The following is a 22652-nucleotide window of genomic DNA, read 5'->3' as shown; positions in this document are numbered from 1 at the left end:
GGTCTCTGTCAGAGCCCACAATTGAAACCAGGACGGTCTGATTCAAGAGCTCATCCCATGTGCCATGGGGACACGGGATCCCATGTGGGATCCCACAGTGGGCACAGGATGATGACGACGATACGGTGATACATGGTAGGGACATCACTACGATGAAGCATCTGTTTTGTGGCCCACACTGGACTAAAGGATTCACATACATCGTCTTGTTAAAACTTACCAAGAGAACTTCCCTCATTTCCGCAGTGAGGTAGGCTGTATGATTTATTCGTAGGTGAGAAATATGAGGCCTCAAATGGATTTGAGGACTCATTCAAAGTTGCCCAGTGAGTCACACAGGGGCTGACATAAAAAAAATGAAAGAGACTCTGTCTGGATCTAGAGCATGTGAGGGCTGGGAAGAGTTAAACCAGAGGATATCTCCACTGACTTTGATTTATAGAACCTTCCCGGATTAAAGGTTCTCCAGGGATCTTTTGATTTATCCCTCTACCTCTGGATAAGTAAACCATGATTACCTCCTTTTAATAGTTGCAACGGTGCCTGAGATTTGTGGGGGTCATTCAAGGTCACTCACCTTGAATATTCAGAAATGACTTTAACACTGGCTCAAAACCTCCAAAGATTGTTGGGTAGCTAAGAGCTGTCTGCTCCATCTCTTTATAGCCTCTCGGCCTGTTTTCATTTCATTCCCCCACCTGGTGTCCAATGTCCATTTGCTGTTCCTGGAGTCCTGGGGCCTTTTTATTCCTGCCTTTGCTGTCTTTTGAATCCCTTTCCTTCACTGGAATTTATCTCTCTGTGTCCCTTCTGACCCTGTGAGGTGGCCAAAGTCAATTTGATCAAATTCATTTGCACTAAAGCATTAATGGCTTATTATAGCAATCCTTCTGCGTAAGTGCTGTATTTTAAAATACCCATCCAAATTCTGGACCCACAACGGATACTGCAGCACTATGGCAGGCAGCCTGAGAGGTTTCTTTCCTCTCTGAAGCTGTCTTTCCGGTTAGGCTACAAATGAAGGCTGGCCTCCCCAGCACTTAACCAGCTTAGAGGGATCTTTCATAGCATGGCTTCAGCTGCCTTAAGTGGCAAAGTGGGGATGAAGTTCTCTGCCTGAAAGCAGGGAGATGAGTCTGTGGTTCTCTTCCAGCATTAAGATCAGTCTAATTCCAGAAATCTAATCTGGGGAGGCAGAGGCTGTCAGGCAGCCAGGAAAATTAATGATAAAATTGGAGTAAACACAATGTGTGTGGCTTGTTGACTGGAGTTGCAATAAGGTGACTCTGTGCCAGTCTGCAGAGTTCGGCTCTCTAGGGTGTGTATACTTAGGCCCTGTAACTCTTTGGAGACCTTGTACTGTCAGGCTAATGAATTCAAAGGCACAGATGAGGGCTCAGATGAGAAATGCCTCTACCTGCATAGCGTCGGGAGAACCTCTCATTTACTTGAATTGCATCTTAGATCTGCCCCCTGTGATCACATTAATAAGAAGCACACACAAACACAAAGATCTTCGATGCGGGATAAGAAAGACATCGTGCTTGGTCTACAGGACGGCAAGAGGGACAAAGTAGTAAACGATGGAGCAGCTCCTGTGATCCAGTGGGCATTTCACAGCACTGTTTCTTCTTTTCTCCGCACTGGGAAATTCAGGCATCCGGAATGTGGAAAAGCTGCCATTTGGTTGATTTCCTTGTAATGGGAGATTCTTTTATAAAACAAGTACACAGGAGGAGATGCCATTTCCTGATAACCCATGTACTTTGATCAATCAAATGTTTTTATTCCTGGATTTTTCTTCGGCGAGAAAATTTGCTTGGCAGAAAATAAGGCACAAGACAGGCGATGGCCTAGATCATGGGTCTGTGCTAAGGAAGGGTAAGCAGAGAGTCAGAGAACCAGTGGGGTTCAGGTGAGAACTCCTTGATTGTCCCCTGCCTCCCCAACCTGGTACTAGGAATTGAACCCTGGGCCTTTGCACTGCACTACACATCCCCAGTGCCCCTCTTTTTTTTTTTTTTTAAAAATTTGAGACCTAGTTTCACTAAATTTTTCAGGTTGGGACTAAACTTTCAATTTTCCCATCTCAGCCTCCCAGAGGGCTGGAATTATAGGTATTAGACACCACACTTGACTAGATTGTCTCAGTCACTTTAGGACCTTTAATGAGCTGAATGGTGAATTAAAAAGGGATAGAGAGGGGTGACGGGGAGGGGAAGGGGAAGCGAGAGGAATAAAGTTGTGCCACGAACAAGATCCTAATGATTCCAACCAATATAAACACCATATGCCATAACATGTGCAAATAATATCAACATGTATGAAAAAGGTGATAAAGCAACCAAAAGAGGAGAGGAAAGGGGGAGGAAAGGAGAAGGACATTAAAAAAAAAACAAGCTGTAACTTGTACATGTAAGTACTCCCTAAGATGACTGTAAACTGCAGAATTATAAACATGTGCTAATAAAAGAAAAAAAAGGGCATGAGGTACATTTTCAATAATGAAGGAGAGGAACAAGAGCATAGTGTGTGGTTGCAAATGCAGTGCCTATCAGAGGAAATCAGGTAACACAAACAAATAAATCGGGCCATGTACAGAAAAGCTAATGGGACAAGCCTAAAAACAGCAGTACCTCGATAGAAGCAAGGAGAGTTGGGGTGCTGTGGTGAACTGTGAAGCACCCAGGCTGTCAGGTATCCACCTCTAGAGAGGGACTAAAAGCACAAGCCTTAGAATCAGAAAATCTGGGTTAGAATTCCAGTTTCCCAAACAGGCACTGAAATGAAGACAAACAGCCAATAAATACATAAAAATGTTCAGCATCATTGGCCATCAGGGAACTATAAGTTAAAACAACACCGAGAGTCCATCTTACCCCAGAAAGAATGGCTATCACCAAGAAATCAAATAGTAGATGCTGGGGAGGCCACTTCTGCATTATTGGTGGGAGTGTAGTCTGGTGCAACCACTGTGGAAATCAGTGTGGAGATTCCTCAAAAAACTAAAATGTACCCACCTATTCCTATTTTTGATATCTTCCAAAAAGAACTAAAGCATCATACCATAGCATTATATATGCACCTATGTGTATAGCAGCACAGTTTGAAATAGCTAAATCTTGGAAACAGCCCAAGTGCCTATCAACTGGAGATTGGATAAAGAAGATATGTGTGTGTGTGTGTGTGTGTGTGTGTGTGTGTGTGTATACAATCGAGTATTACTCAGTCACAAAGAAAGATAAACTAGAGACATACTGTGGAAATCAGTATGGAGATTCCTTAAAAAACTAAAAATAGAAATTCCACTCAACCCAGCTATTCTTTAGGTATCTTCCCAGAAAAGTTAAAATCATCATATTACCATGATACATGCATATACATGCTTATAGCAGCACAAATCATAAGAGCTAAATCTTGGAAGCTGCCTATATGTCCATCAACAGATGAATGGATAAGAAAATGCAGTATTTATACAAGATGGAGTACTACTGTGCTATAAAGAAGGAGAACTTTGAGGTATTTGTAGGAAAATGGATGTACCTTGAGACCATAACAGCAAGTGATATAAACTAGATACACAAGCTTAAATATCACACATTTCTTTCATATGAGAAACCCAAAATATAAAGAGATTAAAGAACAAAATAAAAGACACATAACAGAAAGCAGGGGGATAGAGCTTTTGCAAATGGGAAGAGGACCAAGAGATGGGGGGACTGTGGAGCGGGGAAGGAACTGGCCATAGAGTTCAGGTGTGTTATGTACATATGCCAACTCCCCACAATGAATACAATCTTTAAGTACTGCAAACATTATCAATAAAAGTAAAAAATTTATGAAAAACAATTCCAATCTTCCTTCCATCTTAATCCCTTTTCCATGGCTGGGACATAGCACCTGATACCCACAACTTAAAGAGGTTTATTCTGTACACAGTTTCAGTCCATGGTCAGGTGGCTCCAAGGGAGCAATGGCACAGTGGAAGGCACGACAAGAAGGAAGGTGTTTATGGTACTGCAGTCCGGAAGCGGAGAGAGAAGGGAAGAGCTGGGGTGGAAGGTGCACCCTTCCAGGTCAGGCCTCCAGTGATGGCCTCTGCTGACCACTCACACCTCCCAAAACCACATTCAGGTATGAACCATAACACCACAGAAGTCATTTAACCTTGTAAAGTAAAAGGAGGGCTGTGGAAAGGGGAAATAGGGGAGGGGAAGAGGAAGTAAAAGGAAATATGTGTTATGTGCAATACCAACTCCTCTGATGAATGTAATCACTATGTACTGCAAACATGTACTAATGAAAAAAAGTAAAAATAGGATGCAAAAAGTAGCATAAAAAGGATAATACATAGATTGATCAGTATAGGCTAAAATACACCCTGGTAAGAAACAGCCACTCTTAGGGGTTGAGTTGTGTCTTCCTCAAATTCATATGTTGCAGTTCTAATGCACAGTAGCTCAGAATGTGACCTGTCAGAGAATAGGGCCGTTGTACCTGTAATTGGTGCAGACGATATCATTAACGTGGGCTTTAGTCCAACATGACTGGTGTCCACATAAAATGGGGAAATGGGGGCTCCTATCCACACGAACAGGGAAAGTGCCAGGTGAGGAGCAAAGCAGAGACCGGGGTACTGCTTCTACAGAATGAGGGATGCCGCAGATCAGCAGCACATCATCAGAAGCTGGGCAAAAGGCACGGGGCAGATTCTCCATCACAGCTCTTGGAAGAAATTCTGCTGACGTTTTGATCTTGGACTTGGAAGATCCAGAAGTGTGAAATCACAAATTTCTGGTCTGCAGCTATCCAATTTGTGGTACTTGGTTACAGCATTTCTAGCAAACTAAAATATTCACTGGATCCCCATTTTTTAAAACAATAGCTGGCTTCTTGCATATACTAAATACCTACCTTAAGTTGGCAGTGGAATTTGCTGTCACAGTCACTCATGTATTCCGTCTTATTTTGTTTTGTTTTTTGGTACTGGGGATCGAACTATGACCTGTGCTTGTGAGGCAGGTGCAGTGCCACGGAGTTAAATCCCTGCTCCTCAGATATCCTGTCTGATAGAGTAGCCACCATCTCAGCTCAAAACTTTGAGGCCCAGAGGTATCTGAGGAAAAGCACATGGGGAATGGCACACTTGCTCTTAAAAATATAATGCACCCTTCATTAACCAAAGTGAGTCCTGTGGACGTGCCTAATACTCGGGAGAAAGGAAGTGCTTCTGTTCTCTGTACGTACAGGGCAATGAGAACCAGATGATGGCCACAAGCTATTGAAGAATATCTACATAGAAAAAAAGATTAGAGAATTTGACTGAAAAAACACTTTTGATGGGAAATTGTCTAGATTATTACAGGTTTCTGTTTTCTAAGTTGTTCCACAAAAGACACTATTTTAATAAGCAGAGAAAAAATATTTTCCTTTTTAAAATAAAATAAGGGTTATCTAAGGTTACCTAGTAGATAAGTGGAGGAACCAGAAGAAACAACTCTAAGTGTTTTGTTTTTTTCTTCTAATAAAGGAATAGGATAAGGTCAGCGTTATGTGTAGTGGAAACTTCTTATCTAAAAGGCTTTACACATAAGAGGAACATGGACACCACTTGCTTGAGTTTATTGTTGCCTGGAAACCTGGTGATAGAGTAGATAACTTCGACAGTGACACTATTTTTACCATGCTTATGTCTACAAGGAAGACTCCCATAGGGGGACTGATTCACGAAATGATAGGGAGGGGCTGTCTACTCAAGCGGGATACCGTCTGTGCACAGGAAGGAAAGGAAGATAGTTAATGAATGAAAAATAATGTTTAAGGGGCCAGGGATTTAGTTCAGTGGTTCTGCCACCTGCCTCGCAGGCACAAGGACCCAAGTTCAATCCCCGGTACCAAAAAAAAAAAAAGGGTTTAAGGTTGATACTCCATGTGACCTTGAGATGACTCTGTGTGACTTACTAAGGGCTCCAGGGAACAGCTGGCAAGGGAATGTGGGTAGCAGAACAGGCTGGGTAAGAAAGAGCCAAGCAAAGGTGTACTTTTGGGGTCCGTGCTGCCTTGTTGTTTGGGAAGGTCTGGAGTGTAAACTGCACTCCAGAGCTGGCCTTCTCTCAAGGCAAGAGAGCTGGGCTTTCATCTCCTGCCCAGTCGGGATTGCCTCCCAGACCCTTCCAGCTCTCTAAAAGTTAGGGAATGAATGCCTTTGGAGAAAGTCACAAGTGTGAGCTGTTGGGAGCACAACACACAGATGCTGTGGAGGGACCCCAGGAATGATGAAGGTGACGTGGGTTTATGCTGAGTGGGGCACTGACAGTGCCCACTACAGCTGGGACTCTGAGCACAGAGGTTCTGGCTCTTCAGATAAGCTGTGTCTCATACAGCCTTGTGCAGAGCCCAAGGAAGAGAACGTGCCCACAGGGAAGAATGTAATAGAGGGAAAACAGGCTCTTAAGCTGATCCTTGCTAGCAGTGGTAAGTTTGGCCATAGATGTTTCCATCTGCTGTCACTGGATAGATATTTCGGATCCCTGAGGTGGGCTGGGCAAAAGCTTTGTCGTGTTGACTATGGAAGACTTCTTGACACTCAATGAGGAAGAAACGAAAACTGGTAATGTTGTTGAGGGAGGGGTTGTGCTCTTACGAAGGTCTGACACATGGAAGACAATTCCTGCTCTTTCCCCTTGCCTTCTCTTACCATCATCTCCACTGCAGTCAATCCTGCTTACTGTTCTCCCTCCTTTTCTCCTGCCAAGGGCTAGAGTTTCTGAGGCTGGTGAGAGGAAACACAGGGAAAGGGCCCATAGAGAGTCAGACTGGGGTTCAAATACTGCCGCTACTACTTACTAGCTATGTGACTCAATCTCCCTGAATCTCAACTTCCTCCCACATAAAATAGGGAGTAATGATACATATACCTATCAGAATTGTACTGAAGTTAGAAAAGATTATAACCTTTCTGAGTCTCAGTTTCTTCATCTGTGCTCTAAAGTGTAATAAGATTAATAAAATAAATGATGTTGATGATGCCTTCTCAGGACTGAGGTTGGAGTTAAAGAACTAAATCCAGCAGACTGAGAGTACGTGCTGGTGTGCTTGCTCTGTTCTAGATACTCCTCCATCCTCAAGGCCTGGAAGGCAAAGAAAATGGGTCTTTTCACTCTTGTCACTTCTGGCTAGGTTGTTTTTCCCATAGGCTGTTTGCAGTGCTACATCCTGTGTTTTCCAATAAAAATCTTTCTCTTTTCCTTTCAGCCTGGTGAGCAATGGCCATGGCTGTCCCGAGGTAAGCAGACACAGAGCTCTCCAGACAGATGGAAACCTCACTGGATCAGGCCTACTGGGCCCAGGTAGACGATCTACAAATGAGGAAATGTCAAGAAACTTATTTTTCTTCTGGTAAATGTCCTATACCAACCTGGACCTGTTTCATTTAAAGGTAAGAAGTGCAAATTGAATCCTTCACAGCATGCATTTATTGCCTCACATTTTTCTGCAGGAACTTAGATGGGGATTAATAGTCTCACTCTAAGAAGGAAACACATAGGGGAATGCCACTGAGTCCAGTGTCTGTGTGGTTTGAGAAGGTGGATTTCTAACAAGTCAAATTTAATCCTAGTTCATGTTAAAGTACGGTAAGGTAAATCCCAGGCTAGAAAAGAATAAACTGGAATGCCACAGAGTGTTACAGACAATTTAATTCAAACTCCCTTATTCGGTAGATAGGGAAAACAAGCTCAGGGAGGAGACCATTGTGTTTACAGCCATGTACCAAAAGGCTGCAGGCTGGGAGGAGGAGAAGTCACCTGACTACTGAACCACAGCTCTGGCCAGGGCTTCCCAACTTGTCATTCACCTCTGCACCATTGTCATATTTGATGTGTGTCATATTTACACACCATCTGCACCATTATTAATGTGGTTTCTTTAGCACTTCAGTCAATTCAATTTTTTATTCCTAAATAAATTTATTTTGAAAGGAAACTGCTGTATGGGGAAAACAAGGATAATGTGCCACGAGTAGATGGCAACCATAAAAATAAATGCTAAGAAATGAAGCAATACAGTCAAATTTGAGCTGTGTGTGGACAGTTCATTCTCTTTATTAAAAGGGAGACACATCCTGTTACAGAAAACTTAAATGGAATAGTTTTCTCATTGTAGGAGAGGATTTAAAAACATGATGTGTTTGTGGACACCTAAAATTATCTTTCCTATCATAAAGTTGATTAGGAAAGAAAATATATGTGAAAGTTTCTAAGGAAGTCTAATCTTTAACATTACTTCAGTTAGAATCCCAACTGCGCTACTTACCAGCACTAGATCTAGAGTGAGTCATTCAGTCTTTTCCTGACTGTTCCCTCACTCACAAACGGGAAGAATAGTGTGTGCACCACTGAGTTGCTGAAAGTATCACATGAGATAGATAGCATACACAGAGCCTCCAGAACAGCATTTGGCGTAGTACAAGCAAACAATAACATGAAGTAGTGCTGTAGTTACTGTTAAAGTACTGTTAGGCCCTATAGCAGCATGCAAACTTTACTTGTAAAGGGTCAGGTAGTAAATATTTTGCAGGTAAATAGTTTCTCTTGCAATTACTCGATCCTGCCATCACACCAAGGAGGCCCTCTCATGCACCTTGGAAACAAATGGACATGACCATAAAACTCTACCCACAGGAAGTAGGAGGCAGGCCGGCTTTGGCTGGCAGGCTCTGGTTATAGGTATGCTAGAGGGTTATAGGTATGGAAAACAAAATCAGGTCTAATGCTTGAGTACAATGAATAAAATGTCCACTCACATGACATCATACTGCCTACCTCATCCCATATCCCAAATCTCAAACTTTTGACTCAAATTCCACATACCTGAAATACAGGTTCCAGCCCCAAAACTCTAGTCTTACTACTTATCATCACTTTAACTGTCTGCACGTAGCCATGGGATTGAGTGGCCGAATGGACGTTAAAAGCATGGCTTGGTGTCCGAATGACTTGGGTTTTCACTCTCCCGCCAAGTGGTATTATTTTCTTTTTATACATGAGGAAATTGTAGCTAATTGGACGGAGGTAATTTGCCCAGCGTCACACAACCAGCAGATTGGCATCAGTTCTACAAATACTAAGTTTGGTTCTGATCCAAAAACCCCAGAGCCAGCTGCATGTCATCACGTTTCCTTTTCCTGTGTCTAATTTCCATGATAGAGAAGGGGAGCACTTGAGAAAGATTTAGACTTGGAAATAATGCTTATGGCTTAGGACTTGATTCTGACCCAAGAAGGAAGAACAGAGTCCTTGAAGACCAGAAGAAAGAATGGAATGGACCCAGGGACAGCCCTGCTTCTTTCCTTACTTGCCAACCCTGTTGTGGGCCTAGGGACGTCTCTCACCTCTCTGTGCCTCACTTTCTCCAAATGTAACAATAAGAGGCAGCAATATAATAAGAGTTCATACATCAGGCACAGGGCTTTCCAACACCTTCTTATTTTCTTACAATAATGTTTGAGACTTGTCCTTGGTTGCCCAGATAAGCAGGAGGATCACAGAAAGGTGATTAGAATTGCAATGTCAGTCTTATAATGAGTTTTGCGCTGTGCACATCCAGGCCTTTCAAATAGTTCTATCTATGAATGGGGTGTCAATAGAATCCTGTCTAGATTTGATAACTAACTTGGCCAAAGCACTCAACTAGTAAGAAGCAAGGCTATGGTTTGAATCCAAACTCACTCTAACTTACACACTCCTAATAGGTGATAATGTAGCTTATCATCCAAACCAGGGCAAATTTGAGAATGAAAGCCACTGCTATTATATCAGGATAGCAGGAATAACCAAGAACATATGGTCTCCCGAGTTCTTGACCACTCTGCTCCTCCATAATGGGTTCTTCTCATCTCTCAAGACAGCTAAGAATCATGATGTGGAGAAGAAATCTATTGTGTTTGATACTACTCCATTTTAACCATTATAATTAGCTTAGAAGTATCGTAGGAAAGAAATCCTATGGAAACAAGGCATTTGGGGTCCAGTGCTCGAGAGTTTTTGGAAGGGGTGAATTTCACTGCCTCAAGAGTGGCTACACGAAGTAGAAACCGACAGCCGCACCCTCTCAGCTTCTCTCTTCTCTCTGACAGCAAGGCACTGAGTGAAATGTAGAGGAGGATTAAGAGTGCTCTAAGGAAATAGAGATCAATGACTTTAATTCAGTATAATAATAAGAAAGATTTTTTTTTAGATACCAACAAGGGATCAGACCTTATCAGAACATTGCTTGAAACCACACATACTTTTCACTCAGGAGCGAATACCACACAGGGGCAGTACTGGTGGTTCTCTCCACTGTACACCTAAGCATGCACAGGGGAGGATTTTCTGCTTCAGAATTCTACTACAAGGGCCTTATCCTCTTGGGTAAAGGTTTCATTCCTTTAGGAGGCCATTTTAAAAATAAACAACAAGAGAACCATTTGAGTCTCTTATCAGTCATAAACATGAAGGAGCTTATTGCATAGGATTTCTTTTGACTTTGACAGTTGGCTGGGTGTTGGGAAGTTTTGAAAGAGAAACGGCAGAGGGGAAGCTTCAGGACGTGAATTTTTTGCCTGAGGAAGGCATCTTAGTGTGGGGCAAGTGGTGTCCAAACACAGCAAGAGTGTGGAATGAGGGCAAGAGGTGGTGAGAGGGCCAAGTCTACCACTACAGCTTTGACCCTGCCATGGTCTGGGGCTAATGACCCTTCAGCAATGAGTGAGATCACGGGAATTGGAATGGTTCAAGACAGAGTTCAGGGAGCAGACACCCCAGGGTGCTAAGGCCAGTTCTGCATATATGGAGGCTGCTGGCTAGTTCAACATTCTGTGATGCCTCATCTTCCCAGCATGAAGTTTATCTGAAAATGAAATAATCCCTAAGGTTTTTTTTTTCAGCTCTAATACCAAATGCATCTCTAGACGGTGTTGCTAAGTGAAGCTTGCTGTGCCTAAGTGGATGGCTTAGAGCTAAGAGGCTCTTGACTGGAGAGCAGACATAACCCAAGCCACTGATCTCTCCCCTCTACATTATCCCTTCATCTTACCTTAATTCTCTTGATGACCAAGAAAGCCTTTTGCCCTCTCCTTATTCCATTTCTGCTTTTTACTCTATAAAGAGTAGGAAAAAAAGGCCACCAAGAGGGGAAAAGGTTGCTGTCCCAAGATCCCAGCTGGAGGCAGGTTGGTTAAGAATTGGTTAAGGAAAAACTAGGCAAAGTCAAGATTCTAGACTACTGTGTCAGAGACAACATTTTATCTAGAGACGGCCTGAAGACTGGCCACAAAGTCTAAAGGAACCTGCCGGGTTATTGTGGCTAAGATGGTTAGACTCTCAAAACGGTCTTTTATCTTTAACTGAGACTCAGGGTAGACTAATGGATATTTACTTGAATAGGAACTAGGCTGATACTTTAAGTGTTATCTCATTTAATCCTCACAACTACCTTTCAAGGGAAACACTACCTTCAGTTTGCAGAGGAAAAAGCAACAACTTAGGGAAGATAAATTACTTCCCTGTTTGTACAGCTCAGCAGTGATAAAGCTGGGATGCATGCGTGTTACAACCCTCAGGCCCAAGGCTGTGTACCGCTATGCTGTGCTGCTATGCTATGAAGAAGTCCAATGTCACTGTCAGCTCACTTCATAACATGTATCTCAGAGGACAGAGGGCAAGTTAACCTCTGTGAGTGTTGCTTTCCTCATTCTAACAATGGAAGATTAGACTATTCCTTACCTCTTGGACTTGTTGTGGGGATTAAATAAAATGTAATGTATGTAATGGGCTTATGGTCCCATGGCAAGAGCTTTACAATTTTTAGCTATTGTTCTTAAACTGTATGCAAATAATATGCAAATAAACCCTTGAATTATACAGACAGATGCGATCTTCTGCAAAAGCCCAGCTGGTTTCAAGTGCCATTGTGAAAGCTAAGATCTTAGTCATGTCCACCAGAAAGCCACCCTGATATTTGGAGGGTTCATAAGGAGCATTCATAGTATTTCACCACTTATTGAGAACAACTAACCTGGGAGGCAGGAAACATGGATGTGCTGACTCCCTTTTCTAGGTAAGTCTTGAGTCCCACGGCTACAAGTGGGACAAAAGTTTGTTTTTTAAAATTCCCAAGCCCCATATCATCTCCCATGTTGTAAAGAATGAAAGTGGATATGTTTTAAAGAGAACTAGGTTTCATTTCTTGGACCCTTAAAATGTATGGATGTGCACAGGAGTAGGTAGACGGCTCCTTTAGAGGACAGAAAAGACAAGGGACACTGGTACCTTCTGATGCCAGAGGGGAAGCATCCGAGCTAGGTTCCTTTCCTTTTCCCTCTGGAATTCTGGGTATTTGGTTTCTGAATTTCAACTCAGATTGACTCCTTCACTCTAACTTGGACAGCTGGGTCTACCTGGACCAGGTCAAGTACATTCCCCTCCCCACCAGCACCTGGTGTCCAAACCCTCTTGAGGATCTGTTCAAACACTCTAGTGCGTTCCTGCCCAGAAGCTTATGGGATACGGGCGGCAGCCAGTCTCCAGGGGCTAACTGTTGAGCATGAGGCGACAATAAACACATTTTTATGTCTCAGCTGGGCCTGCTTGGCCGCTGAAGTACCATGTGTTGTTTCCCACTCAGAACTATTAGTCTGCTGGCCAAGGAAGAAAGCAGCTGCGCGCCCTCTTGGCCATTCTGCGACGCTACAGCAGCCTCTCCTGGCCATCTCCGGAAGCGACTGGCACTCAAGTCTACAAGTGTGTGTACTGAAGACCTCCTGGGTGCTGGTTGTAGCTACCGAGGACACAACAGGGAGAATAATAAAGCCCTTGTCCACCAATGTCACCTGGAAACACGTCAGAAAAGCACAGTATTGGGCAGGCCCCATTCATCCAGACCCTCGAGTGGGGTCTAGCCACTTGTATTTTAACAAACTTTTTAGGTGAGTTTGAGGACCATCAGCTAATGTGAGGCCTTGTGGGACTTCGTGGGAGGGCTGAATTTTATTCTGCAATCTGAAGCCATTAGGAATTTCTGAGTCTAAGAGTGACATCACCTGACTGAACAATATACACACTGCGCCTGGGTCCCACCTCCAGAGACTCTGACCTGGCCAGTGGAACTTCCAACTCTCCAAGTAGTTCTAATGTGCAGCCAGAGATGCGGTGACCCTAGCTTCTGGACAGAAAATAGACTGAGGGGGCCAAGGGAAGAAGCAGGGGGCTTAGGCAGGAGGCGTCAGCTATAATTCGGGTAAGGAATGAAGGTGGCTTCACCCAGAGTGGCAGCACTAACATGGTCTTCTGACATGTTACAACAGTCACACTGCTTCTACTCTGAGGCTTAAATAGATTTGCAGTAGATTTGCTGGTGGAGTGCATGCAAAGTGTAAGGGAAAGTGAAAATTCGAAAGACATCCAGGTGTCTAACCCGAGTAACTGGAAAGAGTGCATTTCTCATTAACAGAGTGAGAAGACTGTGGAAGGATCAGGTTTCACCATGCAGAGGAATTGTACATTTAATTTTAAACATGTTAAGTGTGAGATATATACTTGAGATTGAACTGGAGATGGGCTGTGTTCAGGAGAGATGTCAAGCTGGATGCATGAATTTATGAAGCATCAGGGATAGTGTTTAAAGTCTTAAGGATAGATGAGATCAGTTAGGAAGGAAGTGAAGATGGAAACAGAAGTGAGGGAAGCTCTAGGGCACTTTAGTGCAGGACGTAGGAAGAGTAGCAAGAGCAAGCAGTACCCAGGGACTCAAGAGGAAAAATGTTTCCAGGAAAGAGTGGTCAGCCATCAAAAGATGCTCCCTGGTCAGGAAAGATGAGGCCTGAGGAGTGACCACTGGATTTAGGAGCATATAGGCCACAAGGGACCACAGTGACAGAAAGATATCAGTGTATGGATTGCAGAGAGGCAAAGGATCCTCTGTTCAAAGGGAGGAGAGGAATACGACACAGGGAGGACAAACAATTCTTTTGAAAATTTTCAAATATGAAAGAATTAGTACATTTGTATCTTTTTTGGGAAAGATCCTTCAACACAGGGAAAAATGAGATACTTTAATAAAACCAAACTTTTATTAAGTACATTGTTACACTCTTGGCACTGCCTTTAATGTAGTACATGAATTATTCTCCTCACAGTTCTTCTCCACAAGGCTATGAAGATGTTCTGTCATTATCTTTACTTTAGATGAAGGAGCCTGAGTTCTGAAAAGTCTATGGGATGCTTAGCTAGTAAGATAGGATGGCAGAGGTTTTGCCCAAATGCCTTCAGAGCCCGAGTCCTTATCTCTTGCTCTGTACATCCCAGTCCTTCAGGTTCCTGCATGTTCTTTTTAAATTTTTCAGGCTGGCGTGGTGGTGCACGCCTATAATCTCATTACTCTGGGGGGCCGAGGCAAGACGATTAAAAGTTTAAACCCAGCCTGGGCAATTTAGTGATTTAGCATGACCTTGTCTTAAAAATAAAAATTTGAGAAAAGGGGCTGGGAGTGTAACCCAGAGTGAAGGTCTTGGGTCCAATCCCCAGCTCTGAAAAAATAAATTTCAGTTTTGATACTCAGCTAGAAGGGATGGAATGACTCAAAACAGCACCAAAGACATCAACAATTAAAAGTATTCAGGACTATAGTGCTATGTTATACAGTCTCACAGAATGTAGAAAAGCTTCCTACTTATCCTATCATTTACTTGGTCATCCCAGGACAGTATGGCTGTTATGCAGAACTGTTCACTGCCTGGAGTGCTCAGGTGCTGGCCTGATTGGGCTCATATGGACCCTCAGGGTGCCGTCGAATGGATTCTAACAGACATGCTCCCTTCCTCTATTATCGACTTCGGTGCTCAGACAGGCTTTCTACCTTTCTCTCAGTCACACTGCTCTCTGCATCAGACTGCATGCGTTGGGTACTAAGTCACTGCTAATGGAAACAAAAAGTATCTATCTTGGGTTCAATAGTGTCCCCCAGACTTCATGTTCACTTGGAGCCTCAGAATGTGGGCTTATTGAGAAACAGGCGCTTAGCATGTGTCATTAGTTAAAATGAGGTCATGTTGGATTAGGGTGGTCCTACTCCAGTGACTGGTAACCTTTCTTCTAAGAACAGAAAACAGAAACACAGACTCAAGAGGAGAAAGCTATCTGATGATGGAGCAGACTAGAGTGGTGCAGCTAAGAAACACCAAAGACTGCTGGCAACACCAGAAGCTAGAGAAAGGCAAGGAAGAATCCTTCCAAGGCAGCATGACCTTGCCATGCCTTGATTACACAGATCCAGCCTCCGGAATTCAGGGAATGAATTTTGATTGTATTAAGCCACCAAGGTTTTGGTAATTTGTTATGGGAGCCCAAAGAGACTGGTCAGGATTTGGCAGTGAAACTGTGAGAGATTCTGTGGAACTCGTGTGTTGTGTGCACTGATTAGTGCTACACTAGATTGAGATCACCATGAAAGACACACTAAGGAGGGGCACAGAATGATATATCCCAGAGGACCTTCTGAGATAATGCAGTTCACAGCTTATTTTGAAGACGTGGAGAACAAAGTCCAGGAAGAACAAAGGGCTTGTCCAACATCAGATGGCTACTTAATTGCTGGTGCTGTATGTTTGGTTCACACTACAGCCTCTGAAACTTGGAATATTGTTTGGTACCTAGAAAGTGTTCAATAAACATTTGTTGAATGAGTAAACGGATAGAATGCAAATGTCTGATCTCCAGCTCAGATTCCATTAAATAATATGCTCATGACTTGCAAAAATTAAAGCCAAAATAACCTTGCCTAAATTGACAGTTATTTTTGTCCGGATGCTCAGATTAATGCCTACCAGCCTTGGATTAATTCCGTATTGTTGAGACATCAAGGGTTTTTGGAAATTTGGAAAGAGAAAATGTCTAATATGGAAGTATAATGCTTTGTAGGTTTTTCTTTACCACCTAAGATTTTCCTGTCCCATTGGACACTCCTGTTAAATGGCTAAGCTTCCTAAAAACAGTGCCACCTAAAATTTACTAATATTATATCTACACATTGACACTAGTCATATTTCCCTCAAGCCTTAGAGATAAATTCTAGATTGGTTGTTCACATGGATAAAGGCACTAAGGCTAATAGACACCATTTATCAGGCAACTATGGTACACCACCATTCTTTAAGCACTTTGTTACATTATCGCCAATCTTCACAATAAAGATTAATGATACCTTTCAAGGTATTGATTGTTCCTCTCTTGTCCAATAAAGTAGCCAGTACCTTTGGAACGAGCTCCTCTTGGAGGTCTGAGAGCAGTGACATGCTGAGGATTTGGGGAATGTACAGGAAGATGTTATTCTGGGTTTTAAAATATCTAAGAATTTATCTTGCAGAGTAAGTCCTTCAAGTGTGCCAAAATGTATGTTCAGAGGTATATGTTACAGACATGTTTGTCAAAGCAAGAGATTAGAAATAGCTGAGATGTCTATCAACAGAGGTTTCTTAAAGGATACATTTCATTATCAGAATGTCAGCTGTTAAAAAAGATGAGGCAGATCAACAGATAGTGCTATGGACAAATTCCAAGATACAGGTTCTGAACAGTATGGACCCATTTGTGTAAAATATATACAATTATACAGAATGTATATGAAGGGAGATGGGAAAGAAAGATGGCATAAGACCTGTGTAAAATAAAGAATACAGGGAATATAAATACAGAGAGGAAAGGAGAGATGGATAAAATCTGTGTTAGGATTTATAAATTATTGCTAATATAGAGAGTATAAACTAGGAAGCCAGAGGTGGGAGGTAAAGAAATTATTACTTCTTTTTTTAACATAAAAAGCTTCTATACTGTTAATATTTTAAAACACTGTGCATGTATCAAACCTATAATTTAAAACCCAGTTATTTAAAAGTAATAACAAAATAGTTTGACCTGTTATTAGCACTCTTAGAGTGTGTGAAGAGACCACAAAGAAACTATGCAAGCTTATTTCTGCAACAGTGCTCAGGAATTAAGAAAAAAAGTTGGCTTTTAGCAGAATTTATACTGATAATGTAAGCTCAGGTTAATAACATGCTTAGAATAGATCAGAGATAGCAGCATTGAACACATTCAAATCTGTTAGAGGAAAGAGCACACATGTTGGGCAGATGGACGGCTCAAGATGCTTCCCAAAATATTATGAAATCTCAAAAGGATATAGAAAAATGTAATATGAGACATGAATTCTTTATTTAAAAGGGGCCTCTTTTTTTCTAAGGGAAATATCTGTTTTCAAATTCTTTATCCTTCATTAGTGGAATAGTATGTAAACCACGGGGCTATTAAGCTAGAAAATCACAGTACCATCCCAAACAATATTTAATGACGATTTTCTGTGCCAGGCATTTTGGCCCTCACAGTAACCTGATGACGTAGGGTTTTCACACATATGCAAACTAATATTTGAAAAAGTTAAGTAACTTGTTCAAGGTCACTGGTGGGTAGGTGGTGAAGTCCTCCTCTGAATCTCCTGCCTGCTAAGGTTTGTGCATCTCAGCCTTCTAGAGAAGAGCGGGTCCCTTAACGAACACCTTAGTCTCCAAGTCGTGGTGAAGGTGACTCTGAAACTCAGATATCTTTTCCCAGTTTGTCTTTCTATCCTAACAAACTTCCTCTTAGACCCTGCATCTTAGAAGCCCACAGACTGAAAGTGAAAGGATGGAAAACAATTCTTCACATGACATAAGTCCAGAAAAAAGCAGGGGTAGCTATCTTATTCACAGACAAAGTAAATTTTAAACCAAAACTGATTAAGAGAGACAAAGAAGGCTACTATATCCTTGTAAAGGGAACAATTCAAGAGGAAGAGATGACAATTATAAACATATAAGCACTAAATATTAATGCCCCCAACTATATAAAACAAATATTAAGGGTGAAAAACCAAATAAGTACTAATACAATTATAGCAGGGGATCTAAATACCCCACTATCACAAATAGACAGATCATCTAGGCAAAAAAAAAAAAAAAAAAAAAAAAAAAAAAAAAAATAGGCAAAAAATCAACTGAAATACTAGAACTGAACCAAGCTTTTGAAGGCATGGACTTAATAGACGTCTATAGAGTGTTCCACACCACAAAATCAGAATATACATTCTTTTTGGCTGCACATGGGTCATTCTCCAAGACAGACCACACACTAGCTTACAGGTTTGAATAAATGCAAAGGAAATGAAGCTGTCCCCTGTATATTATCAAATCATAGTACAATCAAGCTGGAGATCAATAGCATAAGAAACCGTAGGAACTTCACAAATACATGGAAACTGAACAACACTCTCCTGAACAGTCAATGGGTCACAGATGAAATTAAAGAAGAAATTAGACAGTTTTTACAAATAAATGATAAAACCAATACAACATACAGGAATCTATGGGCCACAAAGAAAGCAGTTCTACATAGAAAATTCATAGCATTGAATGCCCACACTAGGAAAACAGAGCGAGCTCAAATAAACAACCTAATGATGAATCTTACGCTCCTAGAGAACAGCAAGAAAAACCCAAAGCTCATACGAGAGGAAATTATAAACATGAGAGCAGAAATCAATGCTATGGAAACTAAGAAAATGATACAAAAAATAAATGAATCAAAGAGTTGGTTTTTTGAAAGAATAAAATCGATAAACCCTTAGGTAACCTCATTAAACAAAAGAAAGAAAAGGCTCAGATCCATGCAATTAGCAACGAAAAAGGTGAAGTCACAATAGATCCAACAGAAATCCAGAGGATCATCAATACCTACTTTGAGAAACTGTACTCTAATAAAATGGAAAACACAAGAAATGGACAGATTTCTAGATACTTATGAATTACCAAATTTGAACGAAGATAAAAAATTTTAAACACCCCAATTACAATCAGTGAAATTGAAAATGTAATGAAAAGTTTACCAACAAAAAAAGCCCAGGTCCTGATGGATTCACTACTGAATTTTACTAGACATTTAGAGAAGAATTGCCACTACTCTTTAATCTTTTCAATGAAATTGAAAGGAAAGCAATACTTCCAAATTCATTCCTGGAAGCAAGTGTTACTTTGATTCCCAAACCAGGGAAAGACCTAACTGAAAAAGAGAACTACAGGCCAATCTCCTTAATGAATATAGATGCAAAAATCTTTAATGAGGGCCAGGGATTTAGCTCAGCAGTTCGGTAGCCTGCCTCGCAAGCGCAAGGACATGAGTTTGATCCCCGGTACAACAACAACAACAAAAAAAAATCAAAAAAGACAAAAAAAAAAACAAACAATCTTTAATGAGATACCAGCAAACAAAATACAGAGGATCATCAAGAAGATCATACATCCTGACTAAGTCGGATTTATTCCAGGGATGCAAGGATGGTTCAACATATGTAAATTAATAAATGTAATATACTATATTAACAGAATGAAGGACAAAAACCATATGATCCTCTCAATAGATGCAGAAAAAGCATTTGACAAAATTCAACACACACTCATGACAAAAACCCTGCAAAAAACTGGACTAGGTGGTCTATATCTCAACTCAAAAAACGCTATCTATGAAAAACCAACAGCCAACATCTTATTAAATGGCCAAAAACTGAAATCCTTCACGTTAAAATCAGGAACAAGACAACGATGCCCACTATCACCACTCCTCTTCAATATAGTTCTGGAAATATTAGCCATAGCAGTTAGACAAGAGAAAGAAATTAAATCAATAAAGATAGAAAAGGAAGAAGTTACACTGTCATTATTTGCTATGGTATGATACTCTACATTGAAGACCCAAAAAATTCCACCAAAAGACTTCTAGACTTCAATGACACTTTTATCAGTGTAGCTGGATACAAGATCAACATTCAAAAATCAATAGCCTTCTCGCACACAAATAACAGACTCACTGAAAGAGAAATTAGGGAAACAATTCCTTTCACAATAGCATCCAAAACAAATGAAGTATCTAGGAATCAATTTAATGAAAAGAAGCAAAAGACCTCTACACTGAAAATTACCACACTCTGAAAAAACCAATCGAAGAGGATATGAGAAAATGGAAAGATATCTCCTGCTCCTGGGCAGGAAGACTCAACACAGTGAAAATGGCCATACTACCAAAACTTACTAAAAGCAGAAGGTGACATGATGTGATTCACACTTTTGAAAATTCATTCTGGGGGTCATGCAGAGAATGGGTAGCCGGGGGACAAAAGTGGAAGCAGGGAGCTTAGTGGGGGTCATCAAATAGCGCAGGTGGGACCATGGTGCTTGCACTAGGATGGTGTCAGTGGAGGCAGAGAATCATGGGTGGACTGGACCTATGCTTTTTTGAAGTGAGACAGTAGGACCTGGTGACCTATTAGGGGTGGGAAGTAAGGCAAATATAATTAAGAATGATCCTGGTTTTTGACTGCAGCAAATAAGTAGATGACAGGGCCATTTACCGAGAGAAGATGGAAGGGGGATAAACTTGTGCCTTCTCTTTTAATCAGGGAAAGGACCAAAAATTCTGTTTTAGGATTGTTAACAGTGATGCCATTTAGAGATGCCTGGCAAATCTGAGCTGCTGAGTAGAGGCATTAAATCCTCAAGTCTGGAAGGGAGCATTTGGAGGTGGGAATACACATTTGGAAGGCATCTGTGCTACCATGGTATTTAAAACTTTGGAAGTGGGTGATGCCACTAACTCATGCAGAGAAGGGATGCTGTATCACCCAAGCCCACACTGACCAACAGAGTCATGGGCATATACCACACAATTTCACTCTTCTGGTTCTACCAACTGCTACAATATTAATTGTACTTTCCATATGAAAATACCCTAAGAAATAGAGGCTACAGAAACAGGTGACTAACAGATGAATGATGCCATTCTTCAAAGTTTCTCCCAAACTGGTCAGCAGAGAGTAACTATAATATAAAAGGTAGAACACAGTAAAATATTTTCAAGGGAGTGGAGGGAATCTTCAACAAGATAGTCAGGAAGACAAGATGAGAGCAGTTCTTGGAGGGTCAAGAATGACTGTCGTCCTTGTGTCTAGCTCAAATCTCACCCAGTCCATACAGCACTGCCCATTCTCAGTCTTTATCTTTAAATCCTTCTGCCTTTATTATTTAGTGCCGATCCACTTAGCACTTAATGACACAGTGTCTCTTTTTATTATAGGAACATCTTTTACAAAAATTGGTTTATTAATCCTTCCTAAGTATAATTTGTGACTTAATTTCATAGCCCCTGGCTTGGGCCAAAGAACATAACAAGCCCTCGAACAATGTTTGTTGCTTGAGTATCACCTTTACAGGGAATTACTTTTCCATCTCCAATTAGATCAGGTTCCTTAGACAGCTTAGTTTTTAACTGTATAGCCTTGTTAGTTTAGACATGAGGTGCCCCCCAAAGCTTCATGTGCTCAGAGGTTGGACTTTGTGAGGTGACTGGATCATGGGGTGCTATACTCACCAATGGATTTGTCCACTGGTGAGTTCACTGCTGACTTCCTGTTAGGAGGTGGGACTTGATTAGAGACTGGTCACTGGGGACACGATTGGGGCAGGGTGTATCTGCCTCCTGGGCCCCTCTCTTCTTTCTGTGCTTCCTGGTCAGCACGAGGTGAGCAGATTTTCATCAGCCATGCCCCTCTGCCTTGCTGTTTCTGCCTGGGAACCAGCTGACTGTGGACTAAAAACCGAGCCAGCAATAAATGCTTCGTTAAGTTGCAGGTATCAGGTATTGTGTCCCAGTGACAAAGAAAGTTAAGACAACCCTTGATGACTATGTGAACTGGATCTGTCTTCAGACATACAGGCTCTAAGTAACCAAAGAGCAGAGAGCATATCTGGTTTTACATATGGCCGTGTCCCAAGTCTGTGTACAGTATTTGTTGAAACTGACTGAATAGGAATGGCCTGCAGTGGTGGCAAACCTATGGCATGCGTCCCCAGTTGTTATCAATGAGACCTCTGAAAGAATCGCCATCATGGGCCCTGAGGTATTCAGCAGATCAAGGAGCTGTGAGTAGAGTAGTTTCAGGAATGCTTTGTCTGCAGTTTCTCAAAGAGCAATGAAATGCACACCATAAAACTATACCACAGAGGAAGTTCTTTGGATATATTTCCCTTCTGCTCAGGGCCAACTATTTCCTGGGGGGGTGGCTCTTCTATCCAAAAGAGGCCCCTTGAAGTCAGATTTATCATCACTTAGGACACTGGAGTCCTTCCTTTCCCACAGCAGAGCAAGAGGCAAAGCAGTGTTACCAACTGTCATGAAGAATATGCATGAAGGCAGCAAACATAGATCCCCTAGGCAGATGGAAAGACATATGTGTTTTATATATGTATTTCCTATCAATAAATTCCAGCAAAAACATGAAAATTCAAGAGCACGATTGGGATTTAAGGGACTCTGAAGGTGTTCAATTCCTTAAAGAAAGTTAGCTGTAGATGATTTCAGGAAAAAACAAACAAAAAACCCAAAAAACTAAGAGTACTACTGAATGATCAAAATTTCCCCCTTAAATATATTAATCTCCTTCTCCAAATTAGGCACATTCAGCTTTTCCTTGAAGAAGTGCATTTCCCAGATCAGCCAAAAAAAAAAAAAAAAAAAAAAAAATCCCACACCTCT

General features: G+C 41.5%; 1 protein-coding gene across 11 annotated transcripts in view; it reads right to left on the bottom strand.

The window, feature by feature from the left end:
• The window catches only part of Mfap3 (microfibril associated protein 3), a 127571-nt gene that overhangs the window by 79970 nt on the left and 24949 nt on the right, over positions 1-22652 (bottom strand). The window contains exon 5 of one of the 11 annotated variants that reach the window (XR_004516377.1): positions 6698-6772. The exons of the other annotated variants lie outside the window; for them this stretch is intronic. The gene's annotated coding sequence lies outside the window, so the exon portion shown is untranslated. The remainder of the gene's footprint in view (positions 1-6697; positions 6773-22652) is intronic. 11 annotated transcript variants of the gene reach the window in all.

The sequence above is a fragment of the Fukomys damarensis genome, unplaced genomic scaffold (assembly GCF_012274545.1).
Source record: "Fukomys damarensis isolate Sample0158 unplaced genomic scaffold, DMR_v1.0_HiC HiC_scaffold_9, whole genome shotgun sequence".
Lineage (NCBI taxonomy): Eukaryota > Metazoa > Chordata > Mammalia > Rodentia > Bathyergidae > Fukomys > Fukomys damarensis.
The sequence above is the reverse complement of the archived record's forward strand: the minus strand, read 5'-3'. Positions and strand labels throughout refer to the sequence as shown.